General features: G+C 40.4%; 1 protein-coding gene across 1 annotated transcript in view; it reads right to left on the bottom strand.

Moving 5' to 3' along the window:
- Positions 1–22,066, bottom strand: part of Bmpr1b (bone morphogenetic protein receptor type 1B) — a 320,945-nt gene extending 298,879 nt beyond the window's left edge. The window contains exon 1 of the mRNA XM_055628294.1: positions 22,040–22,066. The gene's annotated coding sequence lies outside the window, so the exon portion shown is untranslated. The remainder of the gene's footprint in view (positions 1–22,039) is intronic.
- Between the last annotated feature and the right edge of the window lie 1,781 nt (positions 22,067–23,847).

Raw genomic sequence — 23,847 nt, forward strand, 5'->3', positions numbered from 1 at the left:
TAGAGAGTAAAGGGAAAAAAGCCCATACTAAAATGACCACTGGACCACACAAACATGAGAACAAAAAAAAAAAAAAAAAAAAAAAAAAAAAAAAAAAAAAAAAAAAAAAACACAGTTGAACTAACAGGGGAGATTGAAGAGCAGAAACACTTGTGACACTGGAGCCCATCACCTGGCCAGCGCCAGAAGCCAGCAGATAAGCAAGGACAGCAGCTAACAAAACAAAAGAGATGGGCCAGGCATGGTGGCACATGCCTGTAGTCCCAGCACTCGGGGAGGCAGAGGCAGGTGGGATCTCTGTGAGATGGAGGCCAGCCTGGTCTACAAAGCGAGTTCATGACAGGAATGACTACACAGAGAAACCCTGTCTCAGAAAAAAAAAAAAATCAAGATATAAAGAGATACAGGCTTCAACGCATGACACTCCCTTAACAGGGCAGCGAGCACATGACCAGTATGTGATCATCCCCCTGTTTGGGCCAGGGAAGTGTGTGTACCCTGGCTATTCAGCCTATGACATGCTCAGAGATAACTGACCTCAATAAAGTTATTTTGTCCCATTCCTGGCCTAAGTCGTATAAGACTCTCCAGACAAACAGCTCAGTAGCAATGTCCTTGGGTACCCCACCACCACCATGTGTGTACCCCACATGTGCCTACAAGAATCTTCTTAGTCTTTCTTCATCCTTAATAAACTTTGCTGTATTTGCTTTATTTACTCCTGTATGTTCACATCTTTGATCATCATCAACATGAGGCATTCAAGAGCCAGTGTCTCAAGTTGACTTTTAGTGGCAACCCTCACCTGAGTCCTTCATTCATGAGAAAGATCCTCTCTCTCAAAGCTCTGCATCAAACAAGTCAAGAAACATTCATTAATGAAACTACATCAACACTGACCATAAAGTTTGAGCCTGTGGCTTTTGACGCTCAGCCCACAAGCGTTCTCCCTGCCCTAAACTTAGCCTGAAGAAAGCTTCATTCTCAGTTGATGTGGCCAAGAAAAGGGGGCTCCTTCTTTCCTCAGCAATACTAGTCAAGGAATAAACACTCTAACCAGAAGGAGGGAGGCTCCGGCACTTCTCCAATCTATACTCCTAGGTAGCACCAGCTGAATCCCTAGTAAGCATAACTAGGACAACGGTGCCTTCTTCCTCACTGAGCCCCACCCATGGGCCAAGGCTCTCCTCTAGCAGGGCATCTATAGAACACCAGAGCCCAGAGGGTCCTAAGTACCACCCACCCATGACGCTACTCTGCATAAGTAGATGTAGCCTGGGACAATTCCTCTACAACAACCTGCTCACACAGCAATGGTCTCACTCCAAGAGGAGGACAATCTACCAAATCGGTGGCTCCAGAGCAGAGATTCTGCTGTGTGGTAGAGATGGGGAGAGGCGTGCCATGAGAACAGAGTGTGTTGTAACCTAAAGGACTACAATGAGCTGGAGTTACAGATTATAGAGAAGTTCAAACCGAAGAGCATCCTAGAAATGGGGGAAATGTTGATGGAAATCAAGAAGAAATGTGTAGTACAAGAAAGCCATCGCCTACCCCACGGGTATTTACCAAAGACAACTAAGAAAAAGGATGCTAACAGCCCTCATAGGAATACAGCAAACCTCAAATGCTGGCCCCAAAGGCTGTGCTTACATAGTAGCCTGAGACTAATTCAATCAGACTGTGAAGCAACACATGCCCCAAAACATAAGCAGCCAGCAATTCATAGAGCATAAAAGCTACTGTACCAGAGAGCCAGAGCTATGCCATCTCAGTGTAGCCATGAGAAATGACAGCCTTTAGTTGCAAAAGAAAAAACAATTAAGATAGTTCCTCCAAGTAATCAAAGAAACAAAAGTTTATCAGACAACATGAAAAACCTGATTCCAGAATTGCTTTATTACCTAAAATGTCTAGTTCGCAACAATTACAGGAACTGCTGAGTAAGAAGAAAGATTGATTCCCATGTACAAGGCAAAAAAAGCAGGTACCCAAAACTACCTGATAAGGCCAAGGTATAAATACTCTCAAAGAACCAAGGGAAGCGATGCTCAAAGAATGCCATACTAACAATGTTTCATCATACAAACAAAGACAAAGAAATTATTTTTGAAGTTAGAAATTTTAGCTACAGAAGTTAAAACAGCCAGGGTAGAAATAGAATAGAAGGAATTAACAGTGCTCATGAACTAGATGAGGGTGAACAAACTGGGGCAATACAGATTCCATAATCAAAAACAAAAGCTGCAATAAATGAAGAAAAGAGGCAGGGCTTCAGAGGAACATGACACGCCAATGAGCACACATGCCAAATGGGACCACCAACGCGGAAAAAGCAAAAGAGTGAGGACAGTTTCCAGAAGAAGGAAGAACTGATACTAGTCCAGTTTGATGAAATGCTAATTTAAAAACAGTAATCCAGGACGCTCAGCGAACTCCAAGCAAAATAAACACAAAGAGATACACACCCAGACACATCATGCTAAAAATACTGAAAGACAAGAAAGAGAGTATTTTGAAAGCAGAAAAACAAGAATGACTTGTCACATACAAGGAAATGTCATTCAGTTAACTTCTCGTAGGGAATGATTCAGGCAAGAAGGCACTGAGTTTACAATTGTTGAGGGGCTAAAAGAAAAACCAACTTGTAATCATAAGTCTCATGTCCATCCAAGCTGTGTTTCAAAAAAACAAAGGTGAAAATAGGCATAAATACTTATCACCATGCATTAAGCAACAGTTTGCTACTATGCTGTGGGACTGTTAAATTTAGTTGTCAATTTGATGGAACAGAGTCATGTAGAAAATCAGTAAGCACACTCTATTGGTGTTTCAGGATAAATATCTCATTAGTCAGTTAACTGAGTGAAAAAGAACCATCATGAACATGGATGGCACTACACACTAGCCTAGAGACCCAAACAGAGCTAAAGTAAAACAAACAGAAAGCTCATGACCCTTCATGAGTTATTGTATTTGTCGCTGTTGCACTGCCCACGGACATCAGACTGTAGACTCATCCTTTCAACTTGCACTAACTAGTAGCTCTCCAAGAGGCATGCAGGCCTTCAGCACTGAGCCAGTACTCCCACTGATCTGAGGCCTGCAGCATTTCGACTGAGTTGCCTCAGCTCTCCAACCTACAGGTGTCCATTGTGAAGCCAGGCAGCCTCTGATACTGTGAGCCAATCAAATAAATCCCCATGTACATTTTCCATTAGTTCTCCCTCTACTTAACTCTGGTAGTCATATTACTATAATATCAACGTGTAGCACAAAAACTGACCAGTTGAACCCGGTGGAAACTGAAAATTGTCTGTCTCTGGCTTAGACCTGCAATCCCAGAACTTGGGAGAGCAATGCAGGAGGGTTGCCAAGAGCTTGAAGTGGTCATGTGCCATATAAAGTGAGCTCCAGGTTCTTCAGGGCTGAAGGGTGAGGGCTCATCTCAAGGAGAAAGAGGGGAGAAGAAGAGAAGAGAGGCAATGACAGTCTTCCCCAATATCGAAGAAAATATTTGCAACTCATGTATCCGATATGGACTTATATTCAGAATATGTGAAATATGCAGTTCCCAAGTAAAGATAGCATCCTTTTAATATGCAAAATGATAGGAACAGGTATTTCTCTAATTCAGATGTAGAAATGACCAATAGCACACACACAAAGAGACCCCTGACAGTTTCACTCATCAGGAAAACATAAATTATTTTACATCCATCCTGGCTCCCAACAAAACCACAACTGTCCCACTGTATCTACAAGGAGTTGGTCCCAGGGCACCTCCTAGACTCCCAAATGAGCCAATGTCCAAGTGATTTTATAAGATGGGCAAGTGTTTACATTTCTGTAAACTTTCAATGACCTGTGGAGTACTTTTAGTCCCTTGAAGAATAGAAGTGCTATATGTATAGTTGTTAATTCTTCACAGATAGGGAATTACAAGGGAAAGGTATGTGCTTACATAAGATAGGCAATTTTTAAAACATGTTTGATCCTTTGTTGCTTGATTCTGATGATGTAGGAAATTCAAGCACAATGGGCCAAATGTTCTAATGAAAAGTTGGTAAGGTATGGAATAATGGGAACCCTTGTACATTGCTGATGGAAATGTAAACTGCTGTAACCAATTTAGCAAATTGTTCCTCAAAATATTAAACACAGAGTTATCACATAACTCAGAAGGATCACTATAGGTATACTCCCAAGGGAAATGTGTGCACACAGTCCTTTGAGCACATGCAATTAATAACATCACCGTCATCATAAGTACAATCAACCTAAAGGCCCATCTGTTAGTGAATGAATAAACATGCGGTATATCTGTGCAATGGAATTACAAAATGAAAACTGTCTTGACAATGAAAATTAATTAAGTACTGACCTGTACTATAATATAAATGGAGCTTGCAAATATTAAACTAAGTGAAAAAAGCCTGTTACAAAATATAATACATTACATGATTCCATTTAAATAGATCAACTGAGACAGACAAATAAAGAATTTAGAATGGTGGTTGCTGATTGTATAAAATAAAAATTATTTTTATCATGTTTACCAGTAATAAAAGCAATAATCTTATTTTAATATGCATATAAAAATCCTAAATGAAATTAACAAACTAAATCTTAGCAGTATACAGTGATTATATATACTATATTATACTATATATGCTAAAAATATGAGCACATCTACAATTTCTATCCCACATCTTCCTACGGCTCCTAGCTCAGTAGCCCAGACTTAAACAAAACAAGACATAGAAATGAAGGGACCTGCCCAGCCAAGCAGCAGAGCCCAGAATAAAACTTTATGTAGACAACAAAGTAGTACAAGAATAGAAAACATGCCAACAAGAATCTCATGTGGAAAGCCAGAAAGAAGCACAATATAACAGAGCTGTACGAACTACCCAGGAATAGATGTATTCAAAAGTTTCACTTGGAGAGTTGGCTATATAGAGAAACAGAGAATGAACGCTAACTCAAACCTCACAACTAAAATTCAACTACAGATGGAGTGAGGATATAAAAGAACTTCATTCTGACCATAACATAGGCAAAGATGGCTTAAAGAAGGAACAAAAACAAACTGTAAGAAAATGAGTCTCTTCCACACTTTTTTATAGTATTTCCACTGACCATACATTCACTAATAATTAGGTGTTGAAGAACTAAGACACAGCAACGTGTCTTAGTAAAAGCTGCTATGTTTTGCATTTTATAATATCAAAGTATATTTGATATATGTTTTCAATCATCTTAATAAGCACGGTTTAACATAAATGCGAATGCTGATATTTTGTGAGCTAGACAGCATAAATGATTCTGAATAAAATAAAGATAGGCAGTTTTCTCTCCAGAAGGAAAAATAAACAAAAAATTCCCTATAAGCCATACTCCCTGAAGGACTTTTTTTGGTATCACTGACACAAAAGAAGACCACGTGATCGTGTTTATTAAGCGAGCAAAAGGAATGCAAACATTTATCTGGAGTTTGTCATCACTCACGAAGGAGAAGGCAGGAAAGAGCAGGCAGGAGGGCCCAAACCAGTGGCTACCAACCATGGCAAGAGCCATGAAAAGTGTGGTGCATTACTATAGATTTGGTTTGAACATAAACAAAAGGGACTCTTGCTTTATTATTTTTCAATGAAATACTTACAAAGACTACCCTGCTTTTATTTCATATAATTATAGAAATTACTAGAAATGACTTTTAAAATAATCTATACCTCAAAGTTACTTAAAGAGAGAAACAATCATGAGAAAAGGCAAATGAAGGCTTCCGAAGGGAAATGCTCTGACTCAAAAGAAAAAGGCTATTAATTTCTAGCTGTAGTAATAATATTTGAAACAGATGTCTATCTACTTTCAAACTGGATCATGGTTTACGCAGTTTAATAAAACTTTAATTAAGGCTCTGCAACAATGTAAACTTGATCATGTCCTGCAACTAAACACTTGTTTAATATTAATGTCTCTTCAAGCTCCAGTGATGCTAAAGTTAACCAGACTTTCCATAACTCATCCAAGAGAAAATGTCGTTCACACAATGAAAATATACAATCGATCTTATTGTTTAGAAGAAAGCATTTGAAGTTTAAATGGACGGATCCCAAATTGAATAATAAAGGAAGAATATAAGTTGGTCTCTACAAGGTTTTTTCTTCTAATTAAACACTTGCATTTTTCAATATGAATACTTGTAACCTAAAAATGTCTGCAGCTGGAACCACTTTATGAGAAAATACTTTCTCATTAAAACTGATCAACTAGCTTTTCGAATTTCCCTCGCTCATTTTTCGAAAGGGAAAGGCATACAGTAACCAGTAAGGCAGGCTATCAGCACCACATAAACAGCTGGAATAGGGTGAGCGAGAGCACACACTTTTTAGAAGGTGCTGGGGAAGAAGAGCTCTGTAGCACCTAATTCCTACCCCATCCTCAATGAGCACATACTCTCAATTTTTAGCTTTTCACTTTGTTATTGATTTTATTACAAATGTTTCCTCAAGAACTTGAACTAAATTATCACTGAGGGAACTGATTTTCTTTCAAAATTGTGTTCTCGTCGTTTTTTTTAAATTAATTTTTATTTTTTTAATATTAATCACAGGTTATTTACTTTGTATCCCAGCTGTAGCCCTCTCCCTTATTCCCTCCCAATCCCATCCTTCCTCTCTCATCTCCTCCCTGTCCCTTTCTAAGTCCACTGATAGGGGAGGTCTTCCTCCCCTTCCATCTGACCCTAACATATCATATATCTTCAGGACTAGCTGCAAAGTCCTCCTCTGTGGCCAAGCAAGGCTGTTCCTCCCTCGGGTGGGGGGTGGGTAAAGGAGCCAGTCATTGAGTTCATGTCAGAAATAGTTCCTGTTCCCCTTATTAGGGTAACCACTTGGATACTGAGCTACCATGGGCTACATCCGAGCAGGGGTTCTAGGTTATATCCATACATGGTCCTTGGTTGGAGAAACAGTCTCATAGAGGACCCCCATGCCCTGATATATTTTGTCCTTGTGGAGCTCCTGTCCTCCCCCGGTCATATTAACTCCCCCTTCTTTCTTATGATTCCCTGCACTCTGACGAAGGTTTGGTTATGAGTCTCAGCATCTGCTTTGATACACTGCTAGGTAGAGTCTTTCAGTGGCCCTCTGTGGTAGGCTCCTGTCCTGTTACTTGTTTTCTTCTACTTCTTGTCGTTTTTATACATTTTGGTCATTTTCTTTCCCATCCCCCAACTTCTCCAGCTCTACCCCACTTCCCTAACCACCTAACTCTTTCTCCCTCCAACCTCCCACAACAACAAACAAACAAAAAGGAAATCAAAGCAAGCAAACAAACAAAAGACAAAAACAAAACAAAAAGCACACACACAAAACCTGGAGAGTCGGTTTTCTACTGGCCAACTACTCGTGGGCATGTGGCCTGCCCTGGTGTGTGGTCATTATACCTAATGAGGCTGCATCGGAGGGATGGAGATTTCCACCTCCTCTTCTCCATGCTGAGATTTTGTCTGAACTGATGTTCCTATTCCCACTTTTCAGGGCAGGACACAGAGTGGAAGAGCCTTACTATCAACCCAAACATCCACTTTCAAAAACTCTAAGATCAGAAATACAAGACCAATTCCATTAATTAGAAAATACAAACTGATACAGCTCAAAGAAACAAAACCTGAAGGGGGGAAACGTCAGCAGAAAAGGAGATGCCAAGTTGAGTGTTACATGATTAAGACAGTATTTTCTAAAAGTGGGTTATGAGAAGGCAAACGCGGTATGTATCTACATACACATAAAACAGAGAGAAATGAAATTATGTCATTTGTAGGAAAATAAATGGAGCAGGAGGTAATCATATTAAGTGAAATAAGCCAGACCCACAGATAAAAATCACATTTTCTCACATATAGGGAACCTAGAAAGCATGACACTATAAAAGAGATGAGCTGTGGGTAAGATTACGTCTATACGTAGGGGAAGTAAGGAGACAGGACGGAGAAAAGGGGAGAAGGTAGTCAGTACATGGCATACTTGAGTGAGAACGTCTCTATGAAATCCATCACTGCACAAGGAGCATGATGCTGATCAGAATCTATAGTAGCACTATGAAAATTCATGAATAAAACTATATAAATGGAGCATACATATGAGGATTATTTTGTTCACTTGCAATCCAGCTTCCAAGAAAAAAATTCATATAAAGAGGGAATTGGCTTACTTGCCTCATATTCTTTCTCATTTCTCAAGGATTTCATTATTACAAACCCTTATCCATTTGCCATGGGAGGGGACATTCTCACAATTTCTTCAGAATTCCAATTCCCCCCTTATCTTATTAAGACAAAAGAATCATGGAAAACAACTAAGTCCATAGGATTTAATGGAACCTTCCTCTTTCATATTAACAGCAAATGTTCCATGAAGAAATGTGAGGGACTTTGGCAATTTGTCTCCTCAATTACATTTCAGTTAAACTGATAAGGGTAATTATCCTGTTAGCACATGCTGACATACTTTAACAACATAGAGGCATGCTGGGATTAAAAATTTGGTATGGGTAATGTAGAAAATATCACTGAAATGCAGCCCATAGAGAGATAATAGAGTTGACTGCTAAATAAATATATAGTCTCTTAAAAGGAAATTACTGATCAACTTGAAGAAAGCAAAATACACCAAGTTTCCTGGAAAATTAAAAAAGTCTACTCATCAATCCCAGAACAATACAAATATAATTTTAGAGAAAGAATATAATGGGTGCTAACTTTTATAAGGAAAAAAAAAAAGCCAATTTAGTCACATAACACTCAAGTCCAGTTGAATCTTGTTAGTTCTATTAAAAGGAGTTTTAAAGATAAAACTTAGTACTAAAAGCCAAAAAAAAAAAAAAAAGTTAATAAAGAATGCTGTAGAGAGATTACCTCTTAGTGATTAAAGTTACTATCAAAGAAATTAATTTATATGTCCGGGTAAGTCCTTTGTATTTTGTAAAACTAGCCATTGTAATCCCATATATTATAATCAAACACAAAGATAAATGTGGACCTAAACAAACTCATTTGTACAACTGCTTTAAAGTTCTTATAAAAAATAATTCCAGAAAAGAATTAATTATGGAAAAAATTTTGTCCCCTTACCATATGATAGGTACAAAATCTTTGAGCAGATAGAAAGATTTAGACAATAAATATTCACTCACTTTGGTCTCTGAAATTTCAAAACCCTCAGAAAGACAAAGCAGTTAATAGTGGCTTCCTCTAAGAACCCGCCAATCTACAATTGTTAAGCAAGTGCTCTGGTGACAGGACCAGAGCATTTCGGGCCCAGTGAGGTGGCCAATTTCATTTTAACCCATCAACCTGAGAGCTGAGAGCCAATTTCCACTTTGCCTGACTCCAGGTCATGTTCCCTTTCAATGAGCTACCTGACTCCCTCCCTGAAAGAGAGAACAGCGCGGTAAAAAGCTAAAATAAGAACAATAAATATCAAAATGTATGATGCTACCTCATCTGTTATTATGATGAGAAATTGCAAAAACATCGTTATTTGCCCTGAAAAATGAGAATACAAAGAAGACTTGAATTATATGAGATTACAAAAGTTAAAGTAAAAAATAATCAACTAGGCCTTCCTTATTTTATGGCTTCATAATAAAATTACGAAGGGTCACTCGATGCTTTAAATGGAAGGTAAAATTAAAATAAATAAAAGGAAATGCCCTTGACAAGCATTACAAGCCTCCAGAATGCACAAGGTCGCAGAGCAGAGGTTACATCATTAAAACCAGTAACGTGATTTTAACATAAGCTGGATCATTAGCAAAGCAAATATCGGATTATTTATGCCCAACATAAAGTGATTTTCCATAATGGAAAAATTATATTTTGGAATCTAAGGAGTCAGTAAGAAAGCTCCCTATCTGTTGGAAATTACAGCATAACTTCATATGTTCTTACAATATCTATGCTTCTTTAAAAAATCAAATGGTGATTAATTAACTAGCAAAATGTTCTGATTTGACAGAGTGCCTTTAATGTTTTACATATTAAGAATTAAGAGGCAAAATTAGCATTTTGATTTTAATGGTGAGATTCATTTTAAACTTGCTGTCCACAGAGCAAAAATTACATATTTTATCTAATTATTTTGGAATTTAAAGATTTCTTTAGCAGGACTTCACTGCCCTAGTCAATATGCCAGATTCTAATATATTTTACATCAAAAATAATAGTATTGTGCTTAAATCAAAGAGGGGGTTTCTTTCTGGAAAAGTCCTGTGAAGATGTGAAGCAAAGAGGGAGGGGCAGGCAACAATGGTTCAGACAGCAGCTTACAACCAGCCCGGCAGGTGGCCTTGTTTCTTTCTATGTCCCAAGGCATGCTGGGAGCAGGTCACAATTGACCACCCAGCATCATCTGCAAACACAGAAAATGTATTTTCAAGTTTCAGGATGAAAGACTTTTTATAGGTCTTTATTGTGTTATTAGTTCCCACTTTCTATTTCTTCTCAGAATTCTACGTGAGCTCTTTTGCAAGGCAGGTAATTGCCTATATGTAGCATGCCTTCCTTAAACTCACACTTAAAACAGCATTTCCTATAAACTGGGCGATTTTAAGTGATTCTCCCTTTCCGCAATGTTCTATTATAAACAAGTTACCTGAGCTGTCCGAGTTCCAAACTTTACCAAAATATTATCATACCAAATCCATGTTGACTGTCTTCGTCTCTCCACAAAATGCAGCACTCACACAACACGTGGATGCAATAAAAAAGTGAGTTGTAAAAAAGAAGCGATACCTTCACTCTAGGGGGAAAAAAACACTGATGGTTCTCTCTGAAAAGAAATGTTACATAAGGAAAAGGGCATTTCACCATTTAATTTCAAAAACATCTTTTCAAACACTTGGAACACTTTCTTTTACTACTTGTGGTGCTAGGGATCAAACGCTGGGCTTCCCACAAACCACAAACTAGACAGAAACCCTACTACTGAATCCCGTCTCCACACAGCCTTCTCTCCTTCTCCATCATTATTCTCAGCATACAGTTCCCACCCCAAACTGTTCTTAAACACTCTTTAATTATCCGACTGTCTTTTTACTGTAGCATACCCTTCCGTATACAATTACTGAGTTAGGCACTGTGACATATAACTCTCTCACATCCAGAGCCTTTCTAAGATTAAAAGTCCAGGCCCACAGGGCCAAGTGCCAGCAATCTTCCTACCATCAAACTGAGCAATGCACGGGCTCCAATATCTGAGCCTGGCATTAGCAGGAGAGACTCTGACGTGAGCCTCCAGGGTCTCCACGTGCTGAAAGCAGCTGTTGACTGAGGAGACAGGAGTCCAGTCTTCAGCTGGGATAGTTGTGAAGTGACTACTATGGAACTTTTTTTTCCTACTCCTGTACAACTTCATTTTTAATTTCACCTCTCTCCACCATAGTTCTGCATGATTCCCTACTCCATGTCATAATTACTCATTGCCAATCTGGCAAGCTTGTGAGACTGCCTATGCTAATGCATAAGGTCACTGAAGAATTTGGCAAACATAATGAGGGAAGGCTGGATTTTATTTTGTCACAGGGTAATCATTTATAGCAAATTAAAAAACATGTAGATCCTACAGAGAGAGAAACAAATCTATAAAATACACTAATTTTTTTAAAGCACCAAGATTCTACCACAAAAGTTATTAAAAAGAACTGAGTCATCAGAATATTAAATGAACATCTACTGGAGAAGCAAAGACTGAAAAAAAAATGTATTATTCTGACAAGAAAACTGCAAGCAGGAAAGAGACTGGAAGTGCTCTTATTTAAAGATCTTTACAAATGATGTAGAAGAGGAAATGTAGATTAAGTTTTCCATCCCTGCAAAAGATGCTAAGGTTTTCCAGTACATGAAATGCCAAGTCAGCAGGACAGCCTATAAGAGTTCCAAGTCTACAGGCTACTAGGGGAGAGATGCCAAGACTCACATTGCAATGCTGTAGTGTTTTTGTATTTTCTAGATAATGAGCCTTGGTTATCATAAAAGAGAAGCCTAAAACTAACCTCTGCAATGTTGTGTTACTGGGTTCTCATATCACCAAAAGCACATGGACATCATTTCAGAACACAAACATTGTTCACCTCTTATTTAACGCCAGAGTTGAAGCTCAAGTCAGAGCACAATGGTAGAACACCTGCCCAGCATGCAGGAGACTCCGGGTTTCCTCCCCAGGACAGCCAAGCAAAAGCAAGCAGTCAGCAAGATGGAAAGTGTTCTGTGCTTGCCATGCTGAGGGCAGCTCTCTTCCACCACAGCCTCCTACTCCAAACTTAGCTGAATGAAAAAAGATGTCACCAGAAACAGACAAACCCAAGCAAATGAATGAACCCATCCAGTGGACCACATGAGAGGAACATCAGAGGTAAAACGAGAGAGATCTTAACATCTAGAAAGCTAAAGGCTACAAGAAAACGTAAGAGAGCCAAAGACTACACACTATAGGGTGATCACAGTCAGGGCAAGCAAAGCCCGAGCTAGGAAAGCATTGCCCCTTCAGCAGAACTACAGAGTGTCTACTTTGGTTGAAGACTAAAATACAAATCTAAGAAAGGAGATATGCTAACCAGTACTACCCAGTTCCAAGAACACACACACGATTTCATTGACACCAGACCACAGTCCTTTAAGACTGAGAAACTAAGACATTCATAGACTATTAATTTCTAAAAGTAAAATCACGGAAGACAGGCATATTAGCACACATCTGTGACTACGGAACAGAGACGTGGATATAAGAGGATCAGAAGTTCAAGGCCACCGGGGTCACATGAAACCCTATTTCAAATGGAGGTGAAACTGAACTGAGAAGATGATGCATGAGTCCCTGAGTTTGTCCAGCACCTACATAAAGTCTACTGTGGTAGCACAGTTCTATAATCCTAGAACTCCTATGGTGAGATGGAAGGCCGAGATAGGAGGTCAAGATGGGAGAATCCACAAAAATCGCAAGGGACAGCTAGCTTATTATAGAAAGCTGCAAACAAGAGACCCTGTCTCAAACAAGATGAGGACAAATGCTCACGGTTGTCTATTGACTTGCATATATACATCCATGGTATACATGTGTGTACATACACACACACGTGCACGTGCACAGAAAAACACACAAAGATTGTTTTTGCAGAACACCAGTCCTAGCCTTCCCTAACATATCCCTGACGGCATCACCTAAAGATGGAGTGACGAACGAAATCAATTTCACACTTCATCAGTGTTCTCAACAAAGTCTCGTTTTCCCTTCCATATGCCATCTACTTATGCTCTACATTATTTTTTTGGTAGTCTATAATTCTGAAATGTTAAACATACCTTCTCTTCAAAGCAAGACTCAATTATCCTTGATTTACAATGTGACATCAAATTCATTCATACTGCATAAATATTTAATTCCATTTGTGATGAAGGCATTATTCACAAGTTACAGATATAAAATATTATTGTTAAACTGCATTATACCTTCCAGGTTTGAAGACGAGAGCCAAAAAAGGAATTTATAGATCCATGCTAAGCCAGGGTGCATGCTAGTAAGCTTGAAGAAAAATGTGTAAGAATGCATAATCATAACTTTCAAATCACAAGCTTAAATGCTTGAAATTTCAAAAAAAAAATGAGAGATTGAGAAGTTCTGATGAAATTTGTAGAACATGATTTATGTAGATTTTTATATACTGACAAGATTATACAAGAGAATGAAACGAGTATTTTCAAAATATGCAATGAATGCATTTGTCATTGTTAGCCTCTTTGATCTAGGAACAAGTCTCTATGGACGTTTAAAGTATACATATTTCATTTTAAAATTCTGACTAAAATTACATAATTAAGTGATTTTATAACCAAAAGGAAATGTATCCTTCAATATTATCTCATATAATAAAGGTATTAAGTCAATGCCTACTAAATAACAAAACTTCGATCAGTTAAGAGTGGTATAGCAAAGAAAAAACCTGAGTATTCAGGGTAACCGTGTTTTAATTTTCTTTGACAAGGAGAAAGATATTGCTGAATAATTGTGCTCTCAGATTGACCACAAAAGACAGAGACAGAGGTAGACAAAGGAAAGAGAAAAAGTGGGAATGTGCACAGAAAAACAAAAACAAAAAAAAAAAAAAAAAAAAAAAAAACTGCTCATATATTCTAAGTTTTAAGGGGAAACTTCAATTCCAAAATTCCAGTTGTGGCACATAAAACCAACACTTTGTTTTTTAAGGGTTGATTTTATCCTTGAGCTGCTAATTCATAAACAGTCACAAGAGGAGGACATTGTTAGAGTCTTTGCACCAAGCATACAAAATGTATCCTGTGTGGTTATCACTGAGGAGAAACTCTACAGGAAAAACTTGAACTCTTGGATTTTAAAGCAATTTCAAATTTTCTTTTCATGGTTTTGTAAAATAGCAATTAAAAGAGAATGCAAAAAATGTAGCACACCCAATATTTGGTGAACATGAAACATATAACGTTTCAAGGCAATACATCTACAGGAAGCATTAGATTAGCTGCCATTTTCTTTTTTTTTACAAACAAAATCCCTTCCTTTCCCCCCAAATTTCCCTCTATAAAGCAGGTTTGGGAGTAGTTGGATATATGGTCTTTGGCTAATCTCCACAGGATGCTCTAAAATGATAAAATTCAGTCTCTGTTTTAGAATTAAGAGTGCCTAAACCTCTACATTTAAGGAGGAAGTGCACAGTATTTCATAAATATGCATAATCCTGGTATAGGAAATGCCTAATTTGGCTACAAAAATCTCTAGGGTTTGATGACTGAGGCAAGGAGTGAATCAGGTCCACGGAGAATTACTAAGAAAAACATAATCAAACTTAAATGCTACAGAATAAAGATCATTTTCCAAATTGATTCCAGAAACAGCTCCTAGGTAAATGTCTCTGAAAAGCTAATTTAATTCAATTAAACAATGTAGCATGGTTTTCCTCTTCAGAGAGAGTTAAAATATTTTTATTTGGTACAGATGTTAAAGATAAGTATTTAAAGAGTGATTGATTTAATCAAGAGAAAGGAAGGTTCGAAGCTGCCCACTGAGGACTTGGGAATGAAAACGTTTACTAAGCAGGTAAGAGTTAGCTCTTCCAGCACGCTTCACCTGGGAAGGGCACAAAGTAAAAAACCTCATTGTTTCATCTACTGAGTGTTTTTATTATGAACCGTCATATCAATTCAGTATTATTTCCTCCTAAAATTATAGGATAAGATAAAAAAGTTTATTATTAGAATTCTGTGTCACATAGGCAGTGAAGAGAACAGATTTACCATCTAGGAATTAGACACAACCATGAGGAGCTGAGCCTGATCCTCAAAAGTCCATGTGAAAAGAGAAAACAGAAGCAAAAACGAGCTGGGTGTGGCTGCTTATGACAGTCATTTCAGCACTGGCTGAGACAGGAGGAATGATGGGGCTTGCAGGCCAGGCAGTCTAGTCAAACAGGCTGGCTCCCAAGTTCTGTAAAAGACTATGTATCAACAACAACAACAAAAATGTAGAGCACCTACACTTTTTTGATGTCAAACTCTGGCCTTCACACTATGAGTACTTACATACATGAAAATCTAGATGCCTGCAAACACACACACACACTCTCACACACAGAGAGAGAGAGACACGCACATGCATGTGCTTAGCAGTAGTTACATTTATTTTGGAATACTGTGCGTTTCCCTGTAACTTTTCTTAGTTAATCTCACATTATATAAATTGACTAGCAGGCATTCGGGATGAGTAAGTAAGGCCTTCAAAGCAGTCTGGCCATGGATTCTTTCTAGTCCATCTGGCTGTTGGCTTCAACACTAACATGACTCATAAAAAATGAAGCAACCTGAGGTCACCTACTCCAGGTCCTTTAACCACAGCTGCCAACTTCTTACCGGGTGGTTCCAATTTCCGGGAACACTTAAAATGAGGGAGTAATTTACTCTACATATACCATCCTCATCCATATTGTCTCTGCTTTCAGAATGGGGCGAGGAAGGAAGGAAGAATGGAAGTAAGCTCTTTTGAAATGTAGATTCCCGAGTCACTTTAAGTGCAGAAAGGCCTCATCTTGAGTTAGAAATATTGTATAAACAGATTCAAGTGAAAAAAAAGAGGAAGAAAGCTAAAGCACATTAGACTCTCGATTTTGCACAGGCCCAAAAATGTTAACAGTGGCTCCTTCTGTATTGTAAAAGACATGATTCAAAGGACTTCTCATCAAATAAAATATCTATATGATTTGTGTAATTGATTCCTGCACTCTCACATGTGAGAATCTCTGAATTTCCAGAAGTTTTTTATATGGTGGCAATATTGTCTAATTTCCTTTTATTCTTGCATAATGACCTTTTCAAAAAAATCTTCATTAAAAAGGAAAAAAATACACCCACTAGGTAGATGAACAACATCGTTGCTTAATTTTCAGATTATAATCAGTATGTTTCAAAACACCTATATTAACACAGAATCTCTGAGATCAAGGCCAACATGGTCTACCAAGTGAGTTCCAGGACAGCCAAGACTCCGCAGAGAAGCCCTGTATCAAAAAAACAAAAACAGTAACAACATAACCACCACAACAAAACAAAAAACAGAAGGAGGAGGGAAATATAAGCAACACAATGATGTACATAGTTTAAGGATGCAAAATACACTAGAAAACATTTTAAGGTAAACATACACATATAAAACTTTTAATTTTAGATCATAATATAAAAAATTTAGTTTTTTTTCTTTTTTCTTATCCTTCTTTCCTCCTTTCTTTCTTCTCTCTCTTTCTCTCTTTCTTCTCTCTTTCTCTCCTCTTTCTCTCTCTCTCTCTTTCTTGGACAGGATCTCAACAACATAGCCATGGCTGGCCTAGAACTCAGAGATTTGCCCTCATCTGCTCCTTTACTGCTGTGATTAAAACTGTGAGCCACCACACCTGGCAAGAAACTTACTAAAACTAATCGGCATTACTTATTTTCCTGATTTTGCATAGAAAATTCATCACATGTGTCATTAGGAAAGCCTCTAACACCTATGTATTTCCAGCCTGCACAACTGATATGCAGGTTACTGGCAGTCACTTACACGTGACCCTGAATCTGAGTTTCTTATGAGCTCACACAAATGATCCCGCCACCCCTGTCCCCTGCATCTCTCTTTCGTCACAGTATGTTTCATTCACCCTACTACCAAACTAAGTTTATAAACCTTGCATTCAGTTGTTTATTCCAGCCCCAGTGTATACTCCAAACAAGGGTCAAAGACTGTCTTTTGTGTATCCACACTACTTAACCCAGTGTTTGGCCCTAAGCAATGACTCTATAAATTTGCACTCTCTTCCTGAATAGAAAATGAGAAAAGAAGCAAAATTTATGCATAAAAAGAATACAAGTTATTAAGCAAAGAGTTTAAACCAGTAAAAAGATTGGCAGTAAAATATTTAAATAATAACATGCTCATGAGCCAATGTGGGAAGGATAATCCTACAATTTGAAAGTTGGTCCACCGGTGGTAAGGAAGGCCAACTGCTCCTCTAATCAATCCAAGAAGACTCCTCGAAAAGGAGGTGTGCCGAAAGCAGGTGAAGAGAAAACAGAACCTTCCCTCACACATCTTCTCAGAAAGTGAGGCTTTATTTACAAACTACAACCTAAAAAGCTGTGAGCCACAAAGCAAAGTGCTCAAGGAGACCAGAATCTGAACCCCAGGGGGAACAGTGACTTTCAGCACAGGCCACCCAAGATAATGGAGCAGAGAAGGAGCCAAGAGAACACATGGCTTCACTCTCCACCCTCCCCAGCTCTGTCCACTGTAGCCACGCTTCCCGACAATCTGAGTCACCTGAAATCAGGGTGCTTCCGCCAGGCTATCTTCTTGCCCGGAGAGCATGAAATAGAAGGGTTGAGAACGGTCCCAGATCAACAGAGAAAACATCTGACATAGAAGCCAGTGGGCAATCATGCAGAGGTTTGGCAAAGGCAGTGGAGGCAGAAAGAAGAGCAGGCAGGTACAGAAGGGACCGCTGGCCAGTTGGAAATGACCAAAAGTAGTGGGAGAAGAGGTCCACACATAGAAGAATGAGGCCCAACCACACTGCTTAAGGTTGCCACTGAGTCCTCTGCTGCATCCTGTCGTGAGAGAAAGCGCTTCAGGGCAGGCTGGTTGTGTGATGGCTAAAGTGTGTTGGACAATGGCAGAAGAGCAACTTCTTCCAAAGAGCCGACAATTTAGTGCCTTTTATAGATGGCTGTAAAGTGTATTAGTTAGATAAAACACACTGATTCCTAGTCAGAGATTAATTTAGACAAAGCCATGATCATTACTGACTTCCTGGAATCACTTTAAAGCCATTAATCATCAAATTAACTAGTGACAGATGTTTCTGTACCTATTTAAATCCCTATCTATCTAACTGTTATAAAAATGACTAAAATGTTTATCTCAATATAGCCAGGCAAGAAATGTTACAGACATACATAAATTGAACCATACCATTCTTTTCTTTTAGCCAATAAGCAAATACTATCTTCAGGAGGGAAATAATCCCAAGACTACTTTGTAACTGATTAAGCTGCAGCCATTTATTTACTGGTTGAAAAAGAGGAAACGGAAAATCAGACCAATGAAACATGCAGCATTATTTCAACTGTCACTGCTGCCTACATGCTAACATGGTTCGGCAAGGGGCTGAGATTCCATGGTGGGTGATGTCCAGATCGCACAGCTCAGGGAGTCCTTCAGGAAGCTTCCCAAGTTTCACAGTTGGCAGAAAACAAAGCCACTCAGACTAGAGGACTTCTACTTGCTTTCCTTCCTCTGTGGCTTCCCTTACCACAAATGAAGTGAGGGTAGACAACTGCCCTCCCTGTACCCCGTTCAAAAAGAACCACATGTCCTGACAACTGTCCTGACGTCATCCACGGCTCTGAGAATAGGCCACACTTCCTGGGGTGCACTGTGGTTTCCCACCTGAAGGAAGATAAGGAAGTTACATCTGAAAACTGTGAGAAGGGACTGAAGTCTGTCTGACCTTTGGAAGGAAATGTCTGACTGGGGGTGGAGCTTAGTACTAAGCCCTTGTCTAATGCTCAGGGTTATAGGTTCTTTCCCCAACACTAGAAGAAAAATGAATGAGCGGTGATGAATCAACCCGATGATCCTTCCATTCAGTGATAAGGATCAATGACTGCTGCTTCCATCTTGGCCAGCCTCTCAGCTACATCACTGCACACTTCCCACACCATCTCACCGTAGACACTCCCGTTCTCATAAGACAGATGTGCTATGTCATGTCTGCTCGGTTCTCTAGCATCCTCCACAGGGCTCAGTGAAGTGTCCTTTGAATCACATGTTTTATCCTTCAGGCCTGGTTATGCCTCTGAGTTCATTTCCGTTGTCCCCATCATTTCCGGCCAGGGTGTGATCCCTTTTTTCTTCTCAGGGGTTTACTTTCTTGTGACCAGGGATGCACCTGGAACACACCTGGTTCTAGGCTCCCATCACATAACTCTGACGTTCCTAATGGCAACCTTCACTACCAGCAATGGATTGTGCTTATATAACCCACTCTCTTCCCTCTCCATAGCACAAGCCCAATAGAGAGGACTGTGTTTCTCTTATATCTGCAATTGTGCAATGTCTCCACAGTGTGTAATGATGAGATGTCCAGAGCAGGCACACAGATATTTAAGTGAAAACAAACGTAATCAAGATACCAGAGAGAGAGAGAGAGAGAGATAAAAAGGCTTCAGCATCTAAGTGAAAAGATACCATACAAATATGAAAAACTGCCTGGAGTAAACTCTACATCAGCCTTTCCCTCTTTCTATGGATGAAAATGAAAAATACCCAAAAGTAACATTGTAAATGTCCCAGTCGACTCCTAGGTGTTCACTTCTCTCCAATTTTTTGGAGCTCTGTTTAATTTGATTCCTTGTTTAACATGCAATCTTGCTGTGTAACCCTGGGTAGCCTAAAATTCACTATGCAGACCAGATTGCTCTCAACCCCTCCTGCCGTTGCTTCCTGAGTGCTAGATTATAGGCAAGCACAGCAGCCAGCTGTGACAGCTGTTTTCCAACCATCATGCTCCAGGTAAGTTACAGGTAAAACAGTTGAATTTTATGGGAGTTAAACTGTTGGCCTCCGGTTGAAAACAAGCCTCAAGAAGGGCTACTGATGTGACCCAATCTTTTTCCCTCCCTCTTCCCCCACCCACTTCCAACGTAGATAGAAAAAGTTGTAGCCATGAAAGAAAAAAAAAAAAAAAAAAAACACATCCTGCGAGCTTAAATATTTTTCGTGAGAGACTTCTGAACAGGCTATGAGTTGCTCCCTTGGTGGTTAAGAAGTTAGGTTGTGACAATCCTAATCTACCAGGGGGGTTCAGACAGCCCGGCCCGGCTCCACACCGGCTGCACCTGGTCAACAAGGTGGCATAGGTGCTGTCAACAGTGATGAGTCATGAGCCGGACATAAATCAAGACTCTTAACTCACCAAGACCCAAACAGTTTGGTTTCAATTCACAAATCAGTGCTACTAAAATTCAGCAGCAGCCCCTCACACATGCATAATAAGATCATATCAGCTTGCCTCCTGTGACCAAAAGGAAAAGGTAGTTTTCTAAATGGTAATTCAGACTGGACAAATAACACAGTGTACCCAGTCCTGTAGCCCTGGGCCATATTTTGCTAAAAACAAAGGTACACTATGCAGGACTAAAGAAAACTGAAATGGGAGCAATTAGCTTCAGGCTAAGTTTTCCATAAAAAGCCATCACTGGTATGATTTGCTTGCAACACACAAACTTTTTTTTTTTTGGTGTCGCACAATGATCCAAGTGTGTCACAACTCACATATTTTACTAACATGTAATATCCTCGACAACGAACTTGTAATGAGAGTTCTCCAAAGAAATTATTGATCCCTGGAATGTCTCATATTTTTTAAATTACTGACAAATCCTTTCCTATTTTCCTTGCAGTTAGACATAATTCTCCTTGATCGGCAGAGTGTAAAAAGGTATAAAAGAACAAAGATGAAATTATTTTTTTCCAAAAACATAAATGTCCCCGCTGACATAGAATATTTCCCTTAACTTTCCCAAAGTAATAATTAGGGAAGTTGTGACCAAGATCCCGAAAAATATACATATGAAAACTAAAGATTTGGCCTCAAGTTAGAGCAGCAAGATGTACCTACACCAAGCGCTTTTTCAGATTATTTTCAAATGCTCTTCAGCTGAACTCCATCCTGGGGACTGGTGCAGCCTTTTGTTTTTCCAGAATCTAGGAACCTTCTCTCAGGTGGTTCCGCTTCACTGCAGATATGTCTGGAACCTTCTGTTCCTCAGCTCGCTTCTTCTGTTTTGTTTCTCTGGCACCTTTGTGGCCGCTCAAGGCAACTGACCTCACCTTGGGGGGAAGGTGACTAAGAAAAGAGCAGTCCCTAATAACTCAAGGAGGCGACAAGGTCCCCGCTCACAGCACCGAGCACTCAGCCCCCTTGGAGAGGTTCAGAGAAACAAGATACCTGCCGCCCCGCACAACTTCCGGAGGGTCTTTCTCCAAAGTCAGAAACCCTCACCCTGCAGGGGACGGAGGGGAAGAGCGTGGGGCGACACGGGACGGGGGGAAAGGAGTGCGGGGAGCGAGGGTGGGAGGCAAGTCAGCCGCGGAGTGAGGCTCCGCGTCGGCGAAACTCAGAAGGAGCGGGGCAGAGAGGAGGACGGAGAGGATGGAGCGGCTGGGGTGAGCGCGAAGGGACCGGAGGCTGCGGCCATGCCCTGAGCGCGGTGGCCCTCCGGGCTGGTCCCCGGAGCGGGCGAGGCAGGTGGCTGGTCCCGAGCCGGGGAACCCCGCGGCGTCCCCCGCGCTCGTGGCCCGGGAGCGCCCCACTCTCCGAGGAGCACGTGTCCCGCCGGGACCGCCGCACAAAGCGCGGGCTCTCCCGGGGACCCCCGGCCCGCACCCCCTCCCGGACCCCCAGAGCACCTTACCCGCCGCCGCGCCCCTGGCCCGCGTCCTCCGCGCCCGCGCTCCGCGCACCACGCCGGCAACTTCTGCCGCCGCCGCCGCCGCAGCAGCAGCTCCCTTCCCTCCTCCCGCTCCGCCGCCGCCGCTGGAATTTTTCTCGCTCGCCCTCTCCAGCTCCCACTAGTGACTGCAGACTGCGAGCCAAGCACTTAGCGCAGGGATTACGCGGCCCGGCGCCTGGAGCGGCCCCAGCCACCTCCAGACCCGTCCTCCTCAGAGCATCCCTGTCTCTGCAGCCGGACCAACGGCCCCGGCTGGTCCAGGAGCCTCGCCGCACGCCCCCTTCAGCTCCCAGAAACAAAGCGCTTGGAGGCAGCGCTGAGATGGTGCGAGCTGGGAAGGGCTCCAAAAAGGGAGAGTGCGGTGAACTTCAACTTCTTCAGGGCCAGCGACACTTTGGAGAAGTTATGGAAACCTTGGTCACACACCTCATAAAAAGAAAAAGAAAAAAAAAAAAAAAAAAAAAAAAAAAAAAAAAAAAAAAAAAAAAAAGAGGGAGGCACATCAAATTAGATCCGCAGACTCGGGTGAGGGGTTAGGAGTCTTGAGGCATACAGTGGGGGCTTCCTAGGAAAATGAAAATTTTCTTTTATACTGATGTTCTGAAACTGTAAAGATAAAAGGAACCCAAAAAGATTCCATTTGCGTTTGATGAACTTTTACAGTTTGGCTTGTTTATTTAACATCTTTACTTTGTGGTCTCCTGGCTAAGTCTATAAGTGTTTTGGCACTTTAGGAAATAAATATAAAGTAAGGTGATTCAACTTCTCCGGAGATTGGGGGAGCAGAGCTAAACTCTTTCAAAGTCAGCCATTTTGCCAACTGTTTCCCAAGGTGATATCTCGTGAATTCCAAATATCAGATGCTCATTTTCCAACATAATCTGTTCCCTCATTTTGTAATTTTTTTTCCAAATATTTTGAGCAACCCCATTTGTCCTCATTCGAAGTGTAATTTATATATAATAATATGCCACTCTGGTGTAGATTTCTTACGATTTTCTCATTATGGTAGATTTAATTCTTACCATTTATTTCATCCCTTTTGTTCTGAAATTGTTCTCACTGAATCAGACATTAAGTAAAAATCTTTTCACCTGTAAGTAAGAGAACAAATACAGGTGACTACAAATTTACTTTCAGGTCCCAGTTAGGAGCAGGTGAGGTTCCTGGTGTTTATTAATGAGTTGGTAAGTTGTGGGCACACTTATCCTGAAATGACAATGTTGGGGGGACCGAGGGATTCTGCTTGCTCCATTGTATATCTCTGTTATAGTTCCTGAAGCCGGACTGCAAGAAAAGAGAAGCTGTATAGAAGTTTTCTAAATAGGTAAATTGCTCGTTGATGTCTGTCTTATTGGCCATTGCTCTGGTCCCGGGTGCCAGTACTTACAGCTGAAGAAAATGGAAAGGTGGGATTCACCCTGCTGCCTTCGCTTCATCCTCTCAGATAACTACAGCCCTCCCCCTTCTGCATCACCTCCCTCCTTCCCAAACTGTAAATATCTAACCACGGAATGTTATTTCACTTTAGGTCTGTTCAGTTTTCCTATATGATTTGTGCCTGGACAAATGCCTTCCTTAGTTAAGAATACATCTGCAAAGCTACTGTCTGGTCCTCAGTCAGATTCTCCATCATTTCCCTCTCCTGACATTAAGGAGGAAAGGAGCTTGAATAGATCTACCCCTGTAATGTGGGAATTACTAGTAACCTTTATTGACAGATGTGTAAGATGCTCCCTTAGAATTTCTGCCCTTTTTAAATTGTAGTT

The sequence above is a fragment of the Psammomys obesus genome, unplaced genomic scaffold (assembly GCF_907164565.1).
Source record: "Psammomys obesus unplaced genomic scaffold, mPsaObe1.curated_primary_1811, whole genome shotgun sequence".
Taxonomy (NCBI): Eukaryota; Metazoa; Chordata; class Mammalia; order Rodentia; family Muridae; genus Psammomys; species Psammomys obesus.